Genomic DNA, 23,806 nt, shown 5'->3' on the forward strand with positions numbered 1-23,806 from the left:
TCTGGTTTACTTTTGAAAATATATGTTGATCATTTAGCGGTTACTTCAAGTGGTTACGATGTCTGTACCTCTCCACAGTGGCACTTGTCGCTGCCAGCGCCACATCAGTGCCTCTGCGGAGATCATCCATATGGCGTGCCCATCCCGCTGCAAGTCAGTAGTTGGGCCGTTGTCTGTACCTCTCCACAGTTACACTTGTCAGAGATCGAGAGGCCTTAATTCTTCAGGTTGAGTCCGCAACGTCCCACTCCAGTGTGGAGGCTGTTTAGGGCTTTCCATGTAGTATAAGGCAGGTGGTGTCCTGGTGCCGTATGTTGTTTGGTTTTGGTGCCAGGCATGGTTGGCTCTAGTTCCATGAAGCTGTTCCGACTCTGCAGGCATTTCTTGGCATGTTGGCGACTGTGCAAGGGGTGACGGGGGGTTCTGTGTCCACATTGAAGCGTTCTACAGCAGCTCCCCGGTCATATCTTCGAGATGGTTCATCGATGCCAGCCAGCTCGTACAGATGTTCAACCTTTGTCGGCTTCAGGCAACGAACAAAGAGAAATTTGCAGTTGTACCCATGCCTTTGATGTTCCAAACCAGGCCATAGAGAGAGAGGATGAGCCGTCAGAACTTTGTAAATTCCTGGAGCAGAATTAGTCCAGATTATCCATGGGAACCAACGTGGCAAACAACAGTGGAACACAGGGCCGTTTACCCTACAAACCCACACGTTCTTGGGATACAGGAGGCAACCTGAGCACCCGGAGAAAATGCACGTGGCCACAGAGAGAACATGCAAACTCCACACAAGCAGCACCAGAGATCAGGATCGAACCTGGGTCTCCAGTGCTGTGAGGCAGTGGCTCGGAGCTGAAATACTACTTGGTGACCAGCGATCCCCGCACACAAACACTAATCCTATACACACCAGGGAACAATTTACAGTTTTTACTGAAGCCAATTAACCTACAAACCTGTACGTCTTTGGAACGTGGGAGGAAACCAGAGCACCCGGAGAAAACCCACACGGTCACGGAGAGAATGTACAAACTCCACACAACCAGCACCCAGAGTCAGAAATGACCCCAGGTCTCTGGCGCTGTAAGGCAGCAACTCTACCGCTGCGCCTTTGTGCTTTCCCGAATAAAACAAGACATGCTAAACGCAAGAGAATTAGAAAAAAAAAACACATTTTCATTACTTTAATGAAAAAAACACAGAAATCATATATTTTAAGAATATACAAGCTGCAGTCATAATGGGTGACAGGAATGTCAATGTGAATATGCAAATTGAATTGATTAGAAAATTAACTTTCTCCACATCCGAATGAAAAATTCCATTATGAAGCCCAGATTACATTTATTATGCTGAAAGAGTAAATATGTTAATGAGGGATCTCAATTAAAACTAAAATGCATGTGAAGATAGCGATGATTACAAAATGCAGAAACGCTGCAAATGCCCGTGGTGGCAAGAAAAATAAAAGTCATTTAAAAAAACCCCAGCAGAATAATGCCCCTGTCCCACTTAGGAAACCTGAACGGAAACATCTGGAGACTTTGCGCCCCACCCAAGGTTTCCATGCGGTTGCCGGAGGTTGCAGGTGGTTGCCGGAGGTTGCAGGTGGTTGCCGGAGGTTGCAGGTAGTGGAAGCAGGCAGTGAGACTGACAAAAACCTCCGGGAACCGCATGGAAACCTTAGGTGGGGCGCAAAGGCTCCAGAGGTTTCCGTTCAGGTTTCCCAAGTGGGACAGGGGCATAACTATAGAATAACAGTAGAATTAGGGTGGCCCAGCAGTAGAGTTGCTGCCCTACAGTGCCAGAGACCCGGGTTCGATCCCGACTACAGGTTCCTGTCTGCAATGAGTTTGTACATTCTCTCTGTGACCACGTGGGTTTTCTCCGGGTGCTCCAGTTTCCTCCCACACTCCAAAGACGTGCGGAGTTGTAGGGTAATTGGCTTTGTTAAGATTGTAAATTGTCCCTAGTGTGTGTAGGATAGTGTTAGTGTGCGGGGATCGCTGGTCTGCAGGAACTCGGTGGGCAGAAAGGCCTGCTTCCGTGCTTTATCTTAAAACTAATTCAAGTATTTCCATCAAAGACTGGACCGTGGCACAGTGCCGTGGTGGTGGAGTTGCTGCCCGACAGTGCCACAGAGCAGCAGTTCGATCCCGGCTACGGGTGCCGCATGTACGGAGCTTGTACGTTCTCCGTGACGACGTGCGTTTTCTCCGGGTGCTCCAGTTTCCTTCCACACTCCAAAGTCGGTCAGGTTTTGTGGGTTAATTGGCTTCTGTCAAATTGTAAATTGTTCCTTGTTTCTTCAGGAACGACTATCCACCTGGGCCCCATATCTGAGGAAGGATGTGCTGGCCCTGGAGAGAGTCCAGAGGAGGTTTACCAGAATGATATCGGGAATGAGTGGGTTAACCTATGATGAGCATTTGACGGCACTGGGCCTGTACTCGCTGGAGTTTAGAAGGATTGAAACTTACCGAATAGTGAAAGGCCTGGATAGAGTGGATGTTTTCACCAGTCCGAGAGTCTAGGACGTTCCTTATAGAAGAAGATGAGGAATTCATTTTTTGTCAAAGGGTGGTGAACCTGTGGAATTCTTTGCCACAGTCGGCTGTGGAGGCCGTGAATGGATATTTTTAAGGCAGAGATAGATAGATTCTTGATTAGTACGGGTGTCAGGTGTTATGGGGAGAAGGCAGGAGAATGGGGTTAAGAGGGAGAGATAGATCAGCCATGATTGAATGGCAGAATAGACTTGATGGGCCAAACGGCCTAATTCTGCTCCTATCACTATGACCTTGGTGACCCTCGGACTATCCTTGTTCGGACTTTGTGGCTTTACCTTGCACTAAACGTTATTCCCTAATCATGTATCTATACATCGTCAATGGCTCGATTGTAATCATGTATTGTCTATACATGTACCTCAGTACATGTGACAATGAACAAAATAGTGTATCTCTAAAGTCTAAAATACGGTGTTTGCTGCATTTAGCGTCAGGAATCCCGCCAGCCATTTATTTTTCACAAAAACAATGGGAATCTTTATTCCAGCCATATTTATGAAATAGATAATCAATATCCACTTGGAGACAAGCCCCATGAAACCGAACAGCTGAAATTCACCCTCAGGGGGTGGGTTGATGCACTGGAGGCTGGCAAAGACCAGATCCAATCAGGGTCAGTAACAGACATCCTCAGGAAGAGTTGAGCCCATAATGGCCCATTGTTGGCTGGGGAAGGTGTGATAATGAGAGGGGTGCCAGGATGTGAACAGTGGAACTGGCAGAAACAGGAGGGCGGAGGAGATGGCAAGAGAATGCAGAAGTTACTTGAAATAAGAGAAATCAACATTCATACCGCTGGGTTGTAAGCTGGCCAAGTGAATAATCAGAGTAACCCTAGTTGTCACAGCCAACACCCAACTCCCTTTCAGTCAGAAATCCCAAAGAGCTATCTATTATATTCACGGAACTAATTGGAGTTTTTTTTAAAGAAGGCCCTGCTCCTTCAACGCCTGCAGTAAGATGCTGCAGATGTTCTACCAATCGGTGGTGGCCAGTGCCATCTTCTCTGCTGCCGTGTGTTGGGGCAACAGGGCAAAGGCCGCGGACTCAAACAGGATTAATAAACTCGTCGGGAAGGTTGGCTCCTGCCTTTCCTGCTGGAAACTGCAGAGCATCCCATCCCCTCCGTGACACACTGGTCAACCAGAGGAGCACCTTCAGCAACAGACTGGTTCCACCAAGATGCAGCACAGATCGCCACAGGAGATCCTTCTTCCCTGTGGCTATCAAACTGTTCAACTCCTCCCTCTTCTGTCACGGCATGGCCTGACCCCACCCACCCATCTTTGCACATTCCCAATCCTTTCCATGTCACTTTCATTTCATGTTTCGTGTTTCTTGTGTCTTATGACAGATGGCAGATCAATTTCCCTCCTGGGATAAATAAATTCTATTGTATCGGAAAATCCTACATGACTGGATGGTTTATCTGTACGCTGTTAACAGCATGACTGTACGCATGTAAAGTCATTCCATAGACTGGATAGCACGCAATTGGTCAGCATACGACTGGATAGCATACAATTAAAAAAATAAAACAAAAACTGAAGCTAAATTATCTAAAGATTTTCTTTAAATACTAAACATTTTAATTAACATGAAGAGGAATACGTTGAAACAAGGATCCGTAGGTGCTGGTTTACAAAAAAAAGACACAAAGTGCGGGAGTAACTCAGAGGGTCAGGCAGCATCTCTGGAAAACATGGATAAGTGACGTTTCGGGTCGGGATCTTTCAGTCTGAAGAAGGGTCCTGACCCAAATCGTCACCTATCCATGTTCTCCACAGATGCTGCCTGACCCGCTGAGTTACTCCAGCACTCTGTGAAACGTCACCTATCCATGTTCTCCACAGATGCTGCCTGACCCGCTGAGTTACTCCAGCACTCTGTGAAACGTCACCTATCCATGTTCTCCACAGATGCTGCCTGACCCGCTGAGTTACTCCAGCACTCTGTGAAACGTCACCTATCCATGTTCTCCACAGATGCTGCCTGACCCGCTGAGTTACTCCAGCACTCTGTCCTTTTTTCACCTAAAAGAATCCATGTTCTCCACAGTTTTGCCTGATAAACTGAGCCTTTTTTAATCCAGCATTTTTCTCTGTGAAACATCACCTAGTTAAGTTCTCCACAGATAGGCTGCCTGGCCCGCTGAGTTAGTCCAGCACTCTGTCATGGCAGATCACCTATCCATGTTCTCCAGAGATGATGCCTCTCGCTGAGTTACCCCAGCACTGTCCTTTTTTTAAATTAAAAGAGGAATGTGTTATAGTTTTAAGATAAACTAGCCCTTTTTTAAAGAATATTATGTGTATTTTCTCTTTGAAAAGAAATATAGTTAAGTTCAAAAGTGATAGAAGCAGAATTAGGCCATTCGGCCCATCCTGTCTAGTCCGCTATTCAATCATGGCAGATCTATCTATCCATTCTATCACCTTTCTCGTGCCTTCTCCCCATAATGCTGACATCTGTATTAATCAATAATTTATCTATCTCTGCTTTAAAAATATCAACTGAATTGGCACGTTTAAAAGACACTTGGATATGGATTGGAAAGGTTTAGAGGGATTTAGGCCAAATGCAGGCAAAGGGGAAAGCTTAGATGGGGCACTTGGTCAGCATGGAGGAGTTGAGCCGAAGGGCCTACTTCCAGGCTGTACTCTAGGCATCCATCTACAGTTTGCCACGGCTCTGCTCCAATTCTACATAGATTCATTACAAGATACAATATCAGGCCATTACTTGCCAATAGCACAGGGAATGATCCCATTAAGTGAGTAGGAATAAACAGGACTCAGCAGCTAGGTTTACACCAAAGATCCCCACAAAGCAGCAGAATCAAGTAACTCAACGGGGAAGGCACCAAATCAGTCTCTTCCTCCAAGGAATGGTGGTCAGGTTTTGGCATGAGACCCTTCATACGGGCAGAGATGTCAGGGGGAGAGGATGATACCCGGTCCGACGTCGGGCAAGTATCAAATAAGTATGGAGAAATAATGGTAAGGTGTGAAAACAACAGATCAAAGCAGACAATGCTTAAGGTCATGGTTCATTGTTAGCTTAGGGGAATGTGACAATGAGGCGTACAATCAGTAAAATTAATCAGGAGGACAGTAAAACTAGTCGGAGAACGAAGGTGGGGGTGGGACGGAGAGAGGGGGAAAGCAAGGATTACTTGAAACTAGGGAAGTCAATATTCAAAGGTACACAAAAATGCTGGAGAAACTCAGCGGGTGCAGCAGCATCTAGGAGCGAAGGAAATAGGCAACGTTTCGGGCCCAAACCCTTCATCAGACTGATGGGAGGTGGGGAGAAGAAAGGAAAAAGGACGAGGAGCCCGAGGGCTGAGGGAGAGCTGGGTAGGGGAGGAGACAGCAAGGACTAACAAAATTCAACAGAATTCAATGTTCATGTCACCAGGATGCAGACTCCCCAAGCGGAATATGAGGAGATGTTCCTCCAATTTTCCGGTGGTGCTCGCTCTGGCCATGGAGGAGGCCCAGGACAGAGAGGTCGGATACGGAATGGGAGGGGGAGGGGGAGTTGAAGTGCTGAGCCACCGGGTGGTCAGGTTGGTTAATGCGGATAATATTCATACTGGAGTGGTAACCTGCCCATGGGAAATGAGGTTCTGTTCCTCCAGTTTGCTGTCCCAATACATGAAATGACCTTGAATTCAAACTACGTCACAAAATAGTTCAAATGAAGCAACATTTTCCACACTTGGAATACATGTTTAATTGTTACAAGGTTAAGCGGTTCAGCCTTTAACGGCAATTGCTCCTTCACAGCATGCCAGTTTCTACAAAATCACATCTTGCCGAATTAATCATCTTCCTGCATGACTGATACTGCTCAACATTAGCAAGTTAACCCAAGATCGGAGGCATTCAAAACAGCAGTGAGAGTGGAGTCATGCGCTGGTGTCGATAGAATAGTGAACAGCCACAGGTAACCGATTTATATTTCCAAAAATATACTTACCTTAAAATTTGCAATTTACAGCACAGGCCAGTTATTTATCACCATTCATGGTTCGTAGCTATTTAGTTTACAATATTTACACGATGCCAACACACCAGACAGTGCTATAGACATCAAGTGCGTAGGAAGGAACTGCAGATGTTGGTTTGTACCGAAGATAGACGCAAAGCGCCGGAGTTACTCAGCGGGTCAGGCAGCCTCTCTGGAGAACAAAAGCGTGTGATGTTTTGGTTTGGAACCGTTCTTCAGAGTCTGAATAAGGGCCCAGGGTCTGAAGAAGGGTTCCGACCTGAAACATCACCCATCCTTGTTCTCCATAGATGTGGCCTGACCCGCTGAGTTACTCCAGCAATGTGTGTCTATCTACAGACATCAATGGCTATGGCGCCAATGTGTGGACACTGTGATGCTGCAATTAACTATCTGACCCATGGCACAGTGGTAGAGAACTGCTGCCTTACAGCGCCAGAGATCCGGGTTCAATCGGGTGCTGCACAGAGTTTGCATGTTCTCCCTGTGACCACGTGGGCTTTCTCTGGGAGCTCCGGTTTCCCCCCACATTGCAAAGACGTGCAGGTTTGCAGGTTATTTGCCTTCTGAAAATTGTCCCTAGTGTGTAGGATAGGTCTAGTGTGCGGGTGGTCGTTGGTTAGACTGAAGAAGGGTCTCGACCTGAAAGACCCATCCATATTCACCCGAGGGGCTGCCTGACCCGCTGAGTTACTGCAGCACTGTGTCAATCCTTGGAATCAACCCGCATCTGCAGTTCTTTATTTCTATATTATCTACAATTATAATAATTGGACGACCTTCTTTGCAAAGCAGAGAAATAGCAAAGGACAATAAGGTAATTAACCTTGTTGTTCCAAATGGATTGTAGATGCTGTTTGACCTAATTGCACTTGCAGCGTTATTAATAAATGTGCAATACAATACAATACAATACAAATCGTTCACATGTATCCTGGTGCACAGGGAGCTGTGAGTGACATCCAATATTGTTGTTCAATATTTTAAATGGCATCTAGTGAAGTCCTAGAGTGATACAGTGTTGAAACAGGCCCTTTGGTCCAACTTGCCCACACTGGCCAACATGTCCCAGCTACACTAGTCCCACCTGCTTGCACTTGGTCCGTATCATCAAAGACCCACACCATCCTGGCCACACACTCATCTCCCTGCTACCTTCAGCTAGAAGGTACAGGAGCCTGAAGACTGCAACAACCAGGATCAGGAATAGCTACTTCCCCACAGCCATCAGGCTATTAAACCTGGCTCGGACAAAACTCTGATTATTAATAACCACTTTCTGCTATTTGCACTTTATCAGTTTATTTATTCATGTGTGTATATATTTATATCATGGTATATGGACACACTGATCTGTTTCGTAGTAAATGCCTACTATGTTCTGTGTGCTTAAGCAAAGCAATAATTTCATTGTCCTATACAGGGACACATGACAATAAACTCACTTGACTTGACTTTCTCTCCAAACCTGTCCTATCCATGTACATGTCCAACTGTTTCTTAAATGTTGGGATAGTCCCGGCCTCAACTACCTCCTCTGGCAGCTTGTTCCTCATACATCCACCACCTTTTGTGTGAAAAGGTTACCCTGCAGATTCCTATATTCCTATCTTTTCCCCTTCACCTTGAACCTATGTCCTCTGGTCCTCGATTCCTCTACTCTGGTACAGTGTTGAAACAGGCCCTTTCGTCCAACTTGCCCACACCGGCCAACATGTCCCATCTACACTGGTCCCACCTGCATGCATTTGGTCCATATCCCTAGAAACCCGTCCTAGCCATGTACCTGGACTTTCAACAGAAATATTTAAACTCTAATATTTCACAAATCAATATAAATAGCAGAATTTCTTGGAGTGGACACCATGACAAGATAATCTCTGACTCAAGCATACTCAGTCCATTATCTGTCCTCACACTGTATCTCAAGTTGGTTAACCTATGATGAGCGTTTGTCGGCACTGGGCCTGTACTCACTTGAGGGGGGATCTCATTGAAACATACAGAATAGCGAAGGGCTTGGATAGAGTGGATGTGGAGAGGATGTTTCCACTAGTGGCAGAGTCTAGGACTAGAGCTCAGAATTAAAAGATGAGGAGAAATTTCTTCAGCCAAAGGGTGGTGAATCTGTGGAATTCTTTGCCACAGAAGGCTGTGGGGGCCAAGTCGGTGGATATTTTAAAGGCAGAGATGGATAGACTATTGATTATTGATTAGGACGGCTGTCAGAGGGTATGGAGAGAAGATTCAGATTCAATTTTAATTGTCATTGTCAGTGTATAGTACAGAGACAACGAAATGCAGTAGAATGGGGTTAGGAGGGAGATATATATCAGCCGTGATTGAATGGTGGAGTAGACTTGATGGGCCGAATGGCTTAATTCTACTCCTATTCTGTATGATCTCTCTTGATGTAGATCTGGAAGACAGCATTGAGCTAGTGGAACGCATTGAGCTTGTGACAATATAAACTACTTCCACAGAAGAGGTGACATTGCTGGAGGGGGTCCCAGAATGAGGATTGTATCATCCGCAAGATTGTTCAGAAAGATTCTGTCATGCTCCAGTATTTTATGCAGGAAATATTTTAATAACCCAGAGTTAATAAAATCATATTTATTCAAAGTACTATGAGTACATCACATTATTACTGCTTGCCCAAGTCCATGTTCAGCTAACTGCATCACATTACACATCACACCTTGAGTGCATTCCAATCTATCCACCAACCCCCTGAACTCAATGTCACCCTTGTACAATGTCACGCCTCACCCCAGCAATCCAACCGTTTCCACGCGCGACATTTGTCAGCCAAATGCTAGATATTTTATGTGGGAAGGAATTGCAGATGCTGGTTCGCCTCAATGATAGGCACAAAAATACTGGAGTAACTCAGCGGGAAACATAGAAACATAGACATTAGGTGCAGGAGTAGGCCATTCGGCCCTTCGAGCCTGCACCGCCATTCAATATGATCATGGCTGATCATCCAACTCAGTATCCCGTACCTGCCTTCTCTCCATACCCCCTGATCCCCTTAGCCACAAGGGCCACATCTAACTCCCTCTTTAATATAGCCAATGAACTGGCCTCGACTACCCTCTGCGGCAGAGAGTTCCAGAGATTCACCACTCTCTGTGTGAAAAAGGTTCTTCTCATCTCGGTTTTAAAGGATTTCCCCCTTATCCTTAAGCTGTGACCCCTTGTCCTGGACTTCCCCAACATCGGGAGCAATCTTCCTGCATCTAGCCAGCATCTAGCAGCATCTCTGGAGAAAAGGGAAAGGAGACGTTTTGGGTCGAGACCCTTCTTCTAGATATCCCATTCATTCAGGGGCAAAACAGGAAAAAGTAAACATTGAAAAGAGTCTGCATCATTAGACAGCATCAGTGGAAAGCCACGTTTAAGTTGCTCCAGCATTTTGTGTTTATCTTTGGTGTAGACCAGCATCTCCAGTTCCATCCTACACATCATTCTTCATTAGTACAGGTGTCAGGGGTTATGGGGAGAAGGCAGGAGAATGGGGTTAGGAGGGAGAGATAGATTAGCCATGGTTGAATGGCGGAGTCGACGTGATGGGGCGAATGGCCTAATTCTACTCCTATTCCTTATGACAGACCAGGGAATCTTCACCAGAACTGGGAAAGAAAGAAAAAACTGGTTAGTTTGCAGTAAAAGAGAAAGGTCTCTCCAATGCATGGTGGCGCAGCGATAGAGTTGCTGCCTCACAGCACCAGACGCCCGGGTTCGATCCAGGCTACCGGTGCTGTCTGTATGGAGTGAGTACATTCTCCCTGTGACCGCGTGGGTTTTCTCCGGGTGCTCATCTTTCCTCCCACACTCCAAAGACCCTCGACCAACCAAAGCGATTAGTTTAATCTAGTCCCATCTTCAGCACGAACATTGTGGGCCGAAGGGCCTGTGCTGCACTGTTCCATGCTCTATGTTCCAGCGCACGGTGGCGCAGCGGTAGAGTTGCTACCTCACAGCGCCGGAGACCCAGGTTCGATCCTGACAACTGGTGCTGTCTGTACGGAGTTTGCAAGTTCTCCCCGTGACCTGCATGAGTTTTCTCTGAGATATTCGGTTTCCTCCCACACTCCAAAGACGTGCAGGTTTGCAGGTTAATTGGCTTGGTAAAAATGTGTCGACTGTCCCTAGTGTGTGTGGGATAGTATTAGTGTACGGGGATCGCTGGGCGGTGCGGACCCGGTGGGCCGAAGGGCCTGTTTCCACACTGTACCTCAAAACTAAACACATTGTCATATCTTACTCAGCTCCACAAATTCAGACAAGCTCGCCTTCCTAACATCACCCTCCCACACACATTCAGCGGATGGAAGAGAAGGAATCTTTTAAGTATGCATTCCCTTAGTTTTGCAGCCACTATTTGAAATGCAAACCCTATTAAACACTCTTCAAAAGTCACACTCTATCTTCAGATTCAATGCCACGTCAGTTAGAAAACATAATAAGCAATTTGACACATTTCTGTTTTTAGAAAGTGCTTCAGCAAAATTCATTATCCAGCTTCATCCGATGATGAATCAAGTGCATCTCATTTGCTTTTTCCCCCCCCCTCAAACATGTACAAACAATCCCTTCCCTCTTCATTCTCTTTGAATTTTCCCACCAGATTAACTCGTCAGATGCCAGCGAGAAGTGTAGTCCAAGGTCACCAAGGGCTTTGGCAACTTGGTAGAATTGGGCTGTCTGGAAAAATCTGTGTCATCCCTGCCCCATAACAGCACCCAGGATGGTATTACAGAGCAAGCTAATGGCAGCAGCTATTCATTACACTTAGCTCTAGGCTTTCATGGAATGTTATACATTGCTGTGGGAACACACAGACACACACACACACACACGCGCGCGCGCGCACACACACACACACTGTGGCAAGAAATGTGTTATTTCAGTGCAGAATGAGTTGGATCTATATTTAGCTTTCCACACATCTCAGAGCACATTAAACAGCATTTGTCGGAAGGAACTGCAGATGCTGGTTTATACCGAGGATGGACACAGTTCGCTGGAGTAACTCAGCGGGTGCAGACGCCATGAGTTGGATAGGTGACGTATCGGGTCGGGAGCTTCTACCACTGGAGGTGGAGGTGGGGGGGGGGGCGAGGGGGAGGGAGGAAATGAAATAATCTGGAGGTGGGAAAAGGCCAGAAGAAAATCAGGGTCGGCGACAGAGGGTGGAGCCCACAATGTTCCATTGTTGGCTGGGGTGGCTGGGAGGGATGCACGGACGCAAACAGTGGAATGAGCCGGGTGGGGGAGAGAGGACTCCAGTCATCCTGGGTAGGAAGGAACCTCAGATGCAGGTTTAAATCGAAGATAGACGCAAAATGCTGGAGTAACTCAGCGAGACAGGCAGCATCTCTGGATAGAAGGAATGGGCGGCGTTTCGGGTCGAGACCTGAAGTCTGAAGAATGGTCTCGACCCGAAACATCACCCATTCCTTCTGTCGAGAGATGCTGCCTGTCCCACTGAGTTACTCCAGTATTGTGTGTCCCTCTAGTCATCCAACCAGCTCCGCTGTTCACATGTCTTGTTTCCATCCTGTTAAACACGATGAATTACTTCAACAGTATCATTCACGTACGTGGTAAAGCAGGGAAATGTAGCCTCCAATGTGTGCATTGCAATCTCCTTGGTTTAACAGTTAGGAAATGAAAGGCCAAGAGTCGACAGGCACGGTGGCATAGCGGTAGAGTTGCTGCCTTACAGCGCACGAGACCCGGGTTCAATCCCGACTACAGGAGCTGTCTGTAGGGAGATTCTACGTTCTCTCCGTGACCTGGGTGGGTTTTCTCCAGGTGCTCTGGTTTCCTCCCACACTCCAAATTCGTACAGGTTTGTAAGTGAATTGGCTTGGCATAATTCTAAATTGTCTCTAATGTGTGTCGGACGGTGCAAGTGTGCAGGGATCACTGGTTGGCACGGATTCGGTGGGCCGAAAGGCTTGTTTCTGCGCTGTATCTCTAAACCAAACTAAACAGTCACGCTGTAAATATGATCCTAAAGCTTATCCCCATTAGTCTAGTTCAGTAAAATCACTGTCAAGCACTGGACCAACTAAACAATATATTTGAACGAACAACAAATCCTCCTATACGATACCTAAACCACCGCAGGTTCGATCCTTGTCTCTGCCTGGCCAAGCCCTTCAGCCTCGTGCAAGCAGACACTAGCAAAAGGTCACGCAGTCCCAAGCGCCCTTCCAGACGATCGACACCGATCCAAATGGGGGCTACCTTTTATAGGTCAACAAATCATGAGGGGCCAAACTACATAATGGTGGCTCCCCTTACAAGCCAATCACACATATTGATTACATTAAAGTATTATTGACAGCCCCCCAACCCAATTACAAAGAGTCCCAAACAATGTTTCTCCAGAAGCTTCTGGAAGGAAGTCAGCTAACTGAATAATGCAACATTTACCCTGGCAGTACATACAATTTAGCCAGGGCTTCACATTAATCCTCAAACTGCAGGATAACTGTCCTAAACACTTTACTAACACTATTTACAATCCTTTTGCAGCAATCCAATTAAACCAATGCATTTATAACACCTTGAAGTTTCTTTGCAAGGTCCTCATACATATTATCAATTGGGAGGACATTTGGATCTTTCCCCATCCTGCATATCAATCTAGGGCTCAGACTGGCTGGTGCCATCCACAGCCTGTAATTTTCCACAGACAAAGCTTAAGCTAATCTTACAAATGCAGGGATCCTTCATTTTATAGTGTCTTCAATTTGGTCAATATTTACAACGCAGCTAGGAGGAACTTCCTTGATCTCTTTCCAACCAGTGGCAGGAGACCTTCATAATCCACCCGACGGGACGGAACGTGCCTTAGTTTAGCAACTCAGCTGCATGACAGCAAGTAATAATATGTAGTGGACACTCCCCTTGTCCATCTAGACGCACGTTCTGTTGACTACCTCCACTCAGTCCGCCTAGGCCTATACGATTTCCCGGTTGCTGAACACTCTAACTGCCCCTCCCATTCCCACACTGACCTTTCTATCCTGGGCCTCCTCCACTGTCAGAGTGAGGCCCAGCGCAAATTGAAGGAACATCACTGCAGCTTACACGCCAGCGGTAGGAATATTGATTTCTCTAACTTCAAGTAACCCTTGCACCCCATCTCTCTCAGTCCCTCCCCCCAACCCAGTTCTCTAACTAGTTTCATTGTCCTCATGATTAATTTTACTGATTGTATGCCTCCTGGTCACCTTCCCCTCGGCCATCAATGAACCATTTGACATTTCCTTATCACCATCTGCTTGGATCTGTCGTTTTCACACCTTGGCCTTCCATATCTCTAGATTCCTTCTCCTCGGACTCCCAGTCTGAAGAAGGGTCTCGACCCAAAACGTCACCCATTCTTTCTCTCCAGAGATGCTGCCTGTCCCGCCAAGTTACTGCAGCATTGTGCATCTATTACAGGTACTGACCTGCCCACCATCCAAGGGGCTTCTATAGGAGTTCCTGCTTCAATAATGCAACCAGAATCAAAGATCCACACCACCCTGGCCACACTCTCATTTCACTTCTACCATCAAGGTGGTGCGACAGGAATTTGAAAACCATGACCACCACGTTCAAGAATAGCTTCTTCCCAACAACCATTAGGTTCTTGAGCGCAACACAGCATCAATCAAAGGCTAAAGGGCCTGTCCCACTTTCACAACCTAATACACAACCTTTTTTACTCGTGGAAATTTTTCATCAGGCTAGAAAAACGCCCCGACCTACTTGATGCCACGAATACCTACGACTAGCATCACGACCTACCTACGATCTACCTACGACCTCGTGACGACCATGTTGCAAGTACGAGTCAAGGACAAACTCGGCAGAGGTCGTGAATTAGGTCGTGAAAGTGGCACATAGAAGATAGGCACAAAAAGCTGGAGTAACTCAGTGGGTCAGGCAGCATCTCTGGAGAGAAGGAATGTGTGACGTTTCGGGTCGAGACCCTTCAGATAGTGTGGATGTGGAGAGGATGTTTCCACTCGTGGGAGAGTCTAGGACTAGAGGTCACAGCCTCAGAATTAAAGGGCGTTCTTTTAGGAAGTAGGTGAGGAGAAATTTCTTTAGTCAGAGGGTGGTGAATCTGTGGAATTCTTTGCCACAGAAGGCTGTGGAGGCCAAGGGAGTGGACAATTTTTTAAGGCAGAGATACATAGATTCTTGATGAGGACCAGTTTCAGAGGTTATGGGGAAAAGGCAGGAGAATGGGGTTAGGAGGGAGAGATAGATCAGCCATGATTGAATGGCGGAGTAGACTTAATTCTACTCCTATTACTTACTGTATGACCTAGTCTATGAACCATATAACCATATAACAATTACAGCACGGAAACAGGCCATCTCGGCCCTACAAGTCCGTGCCGAACAACTTTTTTTCCCTTAGTCCCACCTGCCTGCACTCATACCATAACCCTCCATTCCCTTCTCATCCATATGCCTATCCAATTTATTTTTAAATTATACCAACGAACCTGCCTCCACCACTTCCACTGGAAGCTCATTCCACACCGCCACCACTCTCTGAGTAAAGAAGTTCCCCCTCATGTTACCCCTAAACTTCTGTCACTTAATTCTGAAGTCATGTCTTCTTGTTTGAATCTTCCCTACTCTCAAAGGGAAAAGCTTGTCCACATCAACTCTGTCTATCCCTCTCATCATTTTAAAGACCTCTATCAAGTCCCCCCTTAACCTTCTGCGCTCCAGAGAATAAAGACCTAACTTATTCAACCTATCTCTGTAACTTAGTTGTTGAAACCCAGGCAACATTCTAGTAAATCTCCTCTGTACTCTCTCTATTTTGTTGACATCCTTCCTGATAATTGGGCGACCAGGAAATTGTACACCATAATCCAGATTTGGTCTCACCAATGCCTTGTACAATTTTAACCTTGTGATTTTAACATTACATCCCAGCTTCTATACTCAATGCTCTGATTTATGAAGGCTAGCATACCAAAAGCTTTCTTTACCACCCTATCTATATGGACTGTCTCTGATTCCACTAAGGACTTTGTGCTTTTTTTTGCACTAGTATCAGGGAATTTATAAAAGTGTATTATATATTATCTATGTCTAGCGTTACATACCTTTAAGCTGCTCCAAGTAACAATTCCATTTTTCCATCGTCAGTTCAGGTGACAATCAAAACCTCCCAACTCTTCAAGTGATCCTGTATTCCTCAAACAAAAAGACTTAACATTTTTTAATTCTCCAGTCTGGAGAAGGGTCCTGACACGAAACGTCACCAGTCCTTTTTCTCCAGAGATGCTACCTGACCCGTTGAGTTACTCCAGCACTTTGTGTAGGAAGGAACTGCAGTTTCCTTCCTACACACTGGACATTTATATTGTTCTCTGGAAGTAAAAATAAATTGAGTGGGAACAATTTAAAAAAATGCAAATTTTGGGCAGAAAATCCACACCAATGTGCCAGTGAGATGCTAAATGCATTTCGTTGTCTCTGTTCTGTACACTGACAATGACAATTAAAATTGAATCTGAATCTGAATCTAATTATTTGTACATGTAGATAAATACATTCAGAAATATGCACCATGTCCAACCCATCAACAAGCAGATGAGTTTGTACTGTGCCGATAAACCAGAGTAAACCAGGGACAGTGTTGCTGCCTTACAGCGCCTGAGACCCGGATTCCATCCTGACCATGGGTGCTGTCTGTACAGAGTTTGTACGTTCTCCCCATGACCTGCTTGGGTTTTCTCCAGCTGCTCTGGTTTCCTCCCACTCTCCAAAGACGTACAGGTTTGTAGGTTACTTGGCTTCGGTATAATTGTCCCCAGTGTGTGTCAGATAGTGCTAGTGTGCGGGGATCACTGGTCGGTGCGGACTATGTGGGCAGAAGGGCCTGTTTCACAATGAATGGCGGTGGGCCGTGATCACAATGAATGGCGGTGCTGGCTCGAAGGGCAGAATGGCCTCCTCCTGCATCTATTTTCTATGTTTCTATGTTTCCGTGCTGTGTCTCTAAACAAAATGAGCATCATTTTTAATGTTATTAACGCATCCCAACGGATGTCAAACCAGCTGTTTCTGCTGCGGCAAGTGAAGTTGTAATCTCCCATATGCCTCTCTAAGATGGACTGGGTCACTGCCAAAGTATGGATATAGTCATAAGGTCAGAGAGAGATACAGTGCGGAAACAGGCCCTTCGGCCCAACTCGCCCACACTGGCCACCATGTCCCAGCTACACTAGTCCCACTTACCTGCGCTTGGTCCATATCCCTCCAAACCTGTCCTATCCATGTACCTGTCTAACTGTTTCTTAAACGATGGGATAGTCCCAGCCTCAACTACCTCCTCTGGCAGCTTGTTCCATACACCCACCACCCTATGTGTGAAAAAGTTACCCCTCGTATTCCTATTAAATCTTTTCCCCTTCACCTTGAACCTGTGTCCTCTAGTCCTCGATTCCACCTGCTCTGGGCACGAGACTGTGTGCATCTGCCCGATCTATTCCTCTCATGACTTTGTACATGGTTACGTTGCGAGCGTGTGACCAACGGGGAACAGAGTGAATGATCCCTTAAACCCAACACTCACTAATTAATTTCACACCCGAGCTTTGCCATTCGACAAGGTGCAGAAATATCTCATCTTGCAGTTACCGGTCTGTAACACACTGACAGAATGTGTGAACACAATGCCCAGGGCAGTTCAGTTTAAACTCCCTTAGCACGTAACAGACCACCAAGAACATTTCACAAATCGGCCGTGTAAGATAGCAATATTTTCTGTATTCATTTAAAACAAACACTTTAGTTCAGAGATAAAAAGTGGAAACATGTCCTTTGGCCGACCAAGTTCATGCCGACCAGCTATCACCTGTACACTAGTTTAATGTTATCCCAGTTAGCATGTGTCCTGCACACCAGGGGGGCAATTTACAGAAGCCATTTCGTACCCACAAACACGTGTGTCTTTGGAATGTGGGAGAAAACTCACCCGGTCACAGGGCGAGCGTACAAACTCCGTATAGACAGCGCCCATGGTCAGGACCAACCCCAAGTATATGTGCCTGCCATTTAAAAAAAATTCCAAATTAAATTCCAAGCAAACATCATTGAAACATTAAAACCTGCCCATGTTCTCCAGAGATGTTGCCTGGCCTATTGAGATGTGCAGATAGGAGCTGCAGATGCTGGTCTATTCACACACAAAGTGCTGGAGCAACTCAGCAGGACAGTAGCATCTCTGGAGAAAATGAACAGGTGAAGTTTTGGGTCAGACTCCTTCTTCAGACTGGAGTGGAGTTACTCCAGTACTTTGTCCTTTTTTTCTGTAAACCAGCAGATGTAGTTCCTTGCATCTCCATTGAAACATGGCAGTTGGATTCATTTTAGTTCAGCAACAAACTATGCAGGATTAAATGGCACATACCGAACAAATGTCCAGTGGTAAGATCACCATTAAGAAAAGATGATTCTGCTTCTTAAAGAAACAAGGAACTGCAGGTACTGGTTTACAAATACAAGAGACACAGTGCTGGAATAACACAGCGAGTCAGGTAGCATCACCGGAGAACATGGATAGGTGACCTTTCGTTTCAGGACCTTTCTTCATGTTCTGTCCATGTTCTCCAGGGATGCTGCATGACCCGTTGGGTTGCACCAGCACTTTGTGTCTGAATGTGTATCTCTCCAAGCATGCTTCTGGACCTCAGTCACATAGTTTGGAAACAGGCCCTTCAGCATAACTTGCCCACACTGATAAGCATGCCCAATGTACACTAGTCCCACCTGGCTGCTTTTGGCCCTTATACCTGCAAATCTATCCATGCACTCTAACCTGCTGCTGACCTTCTACCGCTCGTCCATCGAGAGCCTGCTGACATACTGCATTACAGCATGGTATGGCAGCTGCACCATGGCAGACAGGGAGAGGCTTCAGAGGGTAACTAGGACAGCGCAGAGGATCATTGGCTGCCCTCTCCCCTCCCTGATGGACATCTACACCTCCCGCTGCCTTAGCAGGGCAAAGAAGATCATCAAAGACAGGTCCCATCCTGCGTTTGGACTGTTCGACCTGCTGCCCTCTGGAAGGCGCTATAGGTGCATCAAATCCAGGACAAACAGACTCAGAAATAGTTGCTTTCCGAAAATTATAACTACTATTAATTCAAATTCACACATGCACTGACTTCACTGCCCAACACCCGGACTTCCATCTGTATATATGTATATATGTATGTAGCGCCGCAGAAATTGTGCACCCACCCCCCCCCCCCTTCTCCCTTCTGTTTTTTGTTTTTCTGTTTCTTGTTTTTTTTGTGCTAAATTGTATGTATGCACTGAGTACGAGCAGCTTTCAGTTTCACTGTACATGTATAGTGACAATAAATGGCATATCATATCATATCATATCATGCACCTGTCCAAATGTTTTTTTTTAGTTCTTGCCTCAACTACTTCCTCCGGCAGCTCGTTCCCAACACCCACCACCCTCTGTGTAAAAAAGATTTCCCCTCAGGTTCCTCTTATATTTTCCCCCCCTCACCTTAAACCTATGTCCTCTGGTTCTCGATTCCCCTACGCTGGGTAAACGCCTCAGGGCGGCATGGTGGCCCAGCAGTAGAGTTGCTGCGTTCCAGCGAATGCAGCACCGGAGACCCGGGTTCGATCCTGAGTACGGGTGCTGTCTGTACGTTCTCCCCGTGGGTTTTCTCCGAGATCTTCGGTTTCATCCCACACTCCAAAGACGGAGTGGCAAATGTAAAAACTGTTCCAAGTGGGTACAGGGCAGTGTTAATGTGCGGGGAGCGCTGGTCGGCGCGGACCCGGTGGGCCGAAAACCCTGTTTTCCGCACGGTATCTCTAAACTATTCCTCCCATGACCTGGCGAGTATTTTCCAGCATTTTATGGTTCTTCCCAGTGAAATGTAGGAAGTGTAATAAGATTGTGTTCCTTTCAAATTCTGATTAGAAGTTCAATGTAGTATGAAGCTGGAGAAGGCAGGTTGAAGCAATTTGCCACACAGCTCAACGGCATGGAGTTAAATGGGATACCACAACGCATTTCATCAAATCTACGACCAATTACCAATGGAAGACCTCCAAATAAATGGGGCATGCCACGCATGGTTTTATCTAGCACAAGTCTCAGTTTGCAATTCTCTGACACCACACACAACCAGCTGTAATTGCAAATGTTATAGACAGCGTTATCAGGCGATATTCTCTCGCTGGTATTCCTTCTTAGTTTAGATTACGGATACAGCACAGAAACAGGCCCTTCGGCCCGTCGACCAGCAATCCCCGCACACGAACACCATCCTACACACACTAGGGACAATTTACAATTATACCGAGCCAATTAAAACAACAAACCTGCACGTCTTTGGAGTGTGGGAGTAAACTGGAGCACCCGAAGAAAACCCACGCAGGTCACAGGGAGAACGTACAAACTCCGTCCAGACAGCACCCGTAGTCAGGATCGAACCCAGGTCTCTAGCGCTGTAAGGCAGCAACTCTACTGCTGCGCCACCGTGCCGCTCACTGCACCATCCAAATGCTTCTCAAGCATTCCTTGTGATTATTTTTACACCATTAGGAACTTACTGCAAATAATGACACACTTCAAAAGTCATCGAAAACATCAAGCGTTGGTGTTAAGTATCAACACAGAAGGCTGTGGGGGCCACGTCAGCAGATATTCTTACGGCAGAGATAGATTCTTGATGAATACAGGTGCTGGAGGTTATGGGGAGAAGGCAGGAGAATTGGGCAAATTTACCCTAACATCCACCTGATTCACCAGCAGTCTGATGAGATCTGGCTCCTTTTAATGATTTGGCAATTACTCAGACACAGAAGATTATCCACCCAACATACCAACATCTACCCGATCTATTCTTCCCACAGAGTGATGGTAGATGGGGGGGCAGGAGGTTCAGGTGAAATAAAAAGCCCAGGGGGAACCAGATAGATGGTTCAATGGATCTAATTTACGGGTGTCAGAAGTATTGGGGAGAAGGCAGGAGAATGGGGTTAGGAGGGAGAGATAGATCAGCCATGACTGAATGGCTGAGTAGACTTGATGGGTCGAATGGCTTAATTCTACTCCTATTAAAAAATGTTAAATGTGAAAAATTTCACACAGAGAGTGGTGAATCTGTGGAATTCTCTGCCACAGAAAGGAGTTGAGGCCAGTTCATTGGCTATATTTAAGAGGGAGCTAGATGTGGCCCTTGTGGCTAAAGAGATCAGGGGGTATGGAGAGAAGGCAGGTACGGGATACTGAGTTGGATGATCAGCCATGATCATATTGAATGGCGGTGCTAGGCTCAAAGGGCCGAATGGCCTACTCCTGCACCTATTTTCTATATTACTTATGAACATGTATTTCAAAGCAATATATATACACATATATATATATATAGCCAGTCTTTAGGCTTTAGAGATACAGCATGGAAAGAGGCCCTTCGGCCCACTGACCAGCAATCATCCATTACACTAGCACTATCCTACACACTGGTGACAGGTTACAATTTTACTGAAGCCATTTAACCTACAAATCTCTACATCTTTAGAGTGTGAATCAGGTGGATGTTTGTGTCAATTTGCACCTTAGAATTCCAAACAAAATATCTGCTCTGTAACTACCAGTGATAACTTGTGTTAAATACTTGGAAACCAATAATAGGATAAAGACACAAAGTAGATGTACAGTTGTTTGTTTAAAAAAAAAAAAAAACTCATTTTCAATCATATTTTAAGGTGTGTTTCTTGAATTAACCAAATAAAACAAAGTCAAAATTGTCCCAATTTGAATTGCGAAGTTAAAATGCTTATTATTAAGCAGGTGAATCAGGAATTAAAGGGCAGAGGTTTAAGGTGAGAGAGGAAAGATTTCATAGGAACCTGAGGGACAACCTTGTCACACAGCAGGTGAAGGCTATATGGAAGAGGGTGAGGTACAATAATAGTAAGAATTTTAGACACCCACATGGATAGGCTAGGTTTTGAGTGATATGGGCCAAACACTGGGACTGGCTTAGATGGGGCATTTGGGCAACATGGTTTAGTTTAGCGACACAGCATGAAAACAGGCCCTTTGGTCCAACAAGTCCACGCCAACCAGTGATCCCCGCACACTTACACTATCCTACACACGCACACACACACACGGGGCAATTTACCATTGTACTAAGCCAATTAGCCCACAAATCTGTACGGCTTTGGAGTGTGGGAGGAAAACAAGGGGAGAACATAGCTCCATAAAGACAAGCACCCGCAGTCAGGATCAGACCTGGGTCTCTGGCGCAGTAAGGCAACAACTCTATTGGTGCGCCACCATGCCACCCTTCCATGCTCCATGACTAATCTATCACAACCATTTGTTCCCATTCACCTGCTTTTCTTTAAGATGACGATTTAACATTCACCATTGGTGATATTTTCCAACGCAAGGAGTGTCTCTGTACGGAGGTACACAAAAAAGCTGGAGAAACTCAGCGGGTGCAGCAGCATCTATGGAGCGAAGGAAATAGGCAAAGTTTCGGGCCGAAACCCTTCTTCAGACCATCGATTTTCCAGCATCTGCAGTTCCCTCTTAAACACGCGTGTCTGTACGGAGTTTGTACATTCTCCCCGTGACCGAGCGGGTTTTCACCAAGATCTTCAGTTGCATCCAACACTCCAAAGGTGCGCAGGTTTGTAGGTTAATTGGCTTGGTATTAAATGTAAATTGGTGTGTGTGTGTGTGTGTGTGTGTGTGTGTGTGTGTGTGTGTGTGTGTGTGTGTGTGTGTGTGTGTGTGTGTGTGTGTGTGTGTGTGTGTGTGTGTGTGTGTGTGTGTGTGTGTGTGTGTGTGTGTGCGTTAGTGCCGGGGGGAAAATCGATGGTTGGTACGGACTCGGTGGGCCGAAGGGCATGTTTCCGCACTGTATCTCTAAACTAACCTCAATTGCCTTTAAGTAGGTGGAAGAAACAAAGTGGGTCATTACTTGGAGAGAGAGGATGAGAAGATTTAAAACAGCTGAACGGGTGGAAGAGATGACGGCTGAAACATCGCTGCGTACCTTGTGGCAAACTGTGACAGAAATCATAATTACCGAATTTGCAAGAGAACAGGTTGACAAGGATATCAGCTGAAACTTAACGCTGCCAATAACAGCTGCCAAAGCATCCTGACAATGACAAATATGTGAGCACTTCATCTAAAATTACCTAGCCTATTCTCAACTGCCCATGCTCCAAAATCTATCATCCCAAAAAAACATGTTTGTTTCCCTTGCCAAATCACTGCCCATATTTGACAATGTGAGCTGAGACACAATTTCATATATTTAAAAAATCATTTGTAAAAGCAATATTAGAACATAAAACACTACAGCACAGGAACAGGCCCTTCGACCCACAATGTCTATGCTGAACATGATGCCAAGGCCACAGTGGCACAGTGGTGGAGTTGCTGCCTGACAGCACCAGAGACCTGGTTTCGATCCTGATTACAGGTGCTGCCTGTATGGAGTTTGCACGTTCACCCTGTAACCTCGTGGGTTTCCTCCAGGTGCTCCAGCTTCCTCGCACACTCCAAAGACAAACAGGTTTGTGGATTAATTGACTTATGCAAATTGTCCCTAGTGTGTAGGACAGATCTAGTGGGTGGAAGATCGTTTGGTCAGCGCAGACTCGGTGGGCCAAAGGGCGTTGTTCCATGCTGTATCTCTAAACCAAACTGAACCAGCTTTAAACCAGCATCGGTGTAAACCAGCATCTGCAGTTCCTTCCAACAACATTTTGTCCGCTCCACTGCAAAATCTCCTCAAGTTATGTCTACTTCAAAGAAGTTCTCCTCCTTTCTCCAATGAGTGTTGTGTAACATCCTCTCTCACTGCTCCACCTCTGTGATTCCTCCTGCTCTCCGACCACATTTTAACCCAGGCTCGCTTCCGCAGTCACCTGCGTTTTAATATTAACTTCTCGAACTTCAAAGAACCTTTGACTTCCCTCTTCACATTTCTCCCCTCCCCTCTTCACCCTCTTTACATTTCTCCGACTAGTCTTACTGTCATTTACATTTTATCTCTGTTTGTCCAGAACAAGGGGTCACAGTTTAAGGATAAGGGGGAAATCTTTTAGGACCGAGATGAGGGAAACATTTTTCACACAGAGAGTGGTGAATCTGTGGAATTCTCTGCCAC

This window comes from Leucoraja erinacea, chromosome 11 (assembly GCF_028641065.1).
Source record: "Leucoraja erinacea ecotype New England chromosome 11, Leri_hhj_1, whole genome shotgun sequence".
Classification (NCBI taxonomy): Eukaryota; Metazoa; Chordata; class Chondrichthyes; order Rajiformes; family Rajidae; genus Leucoraja; species Leucoraja erinaceus.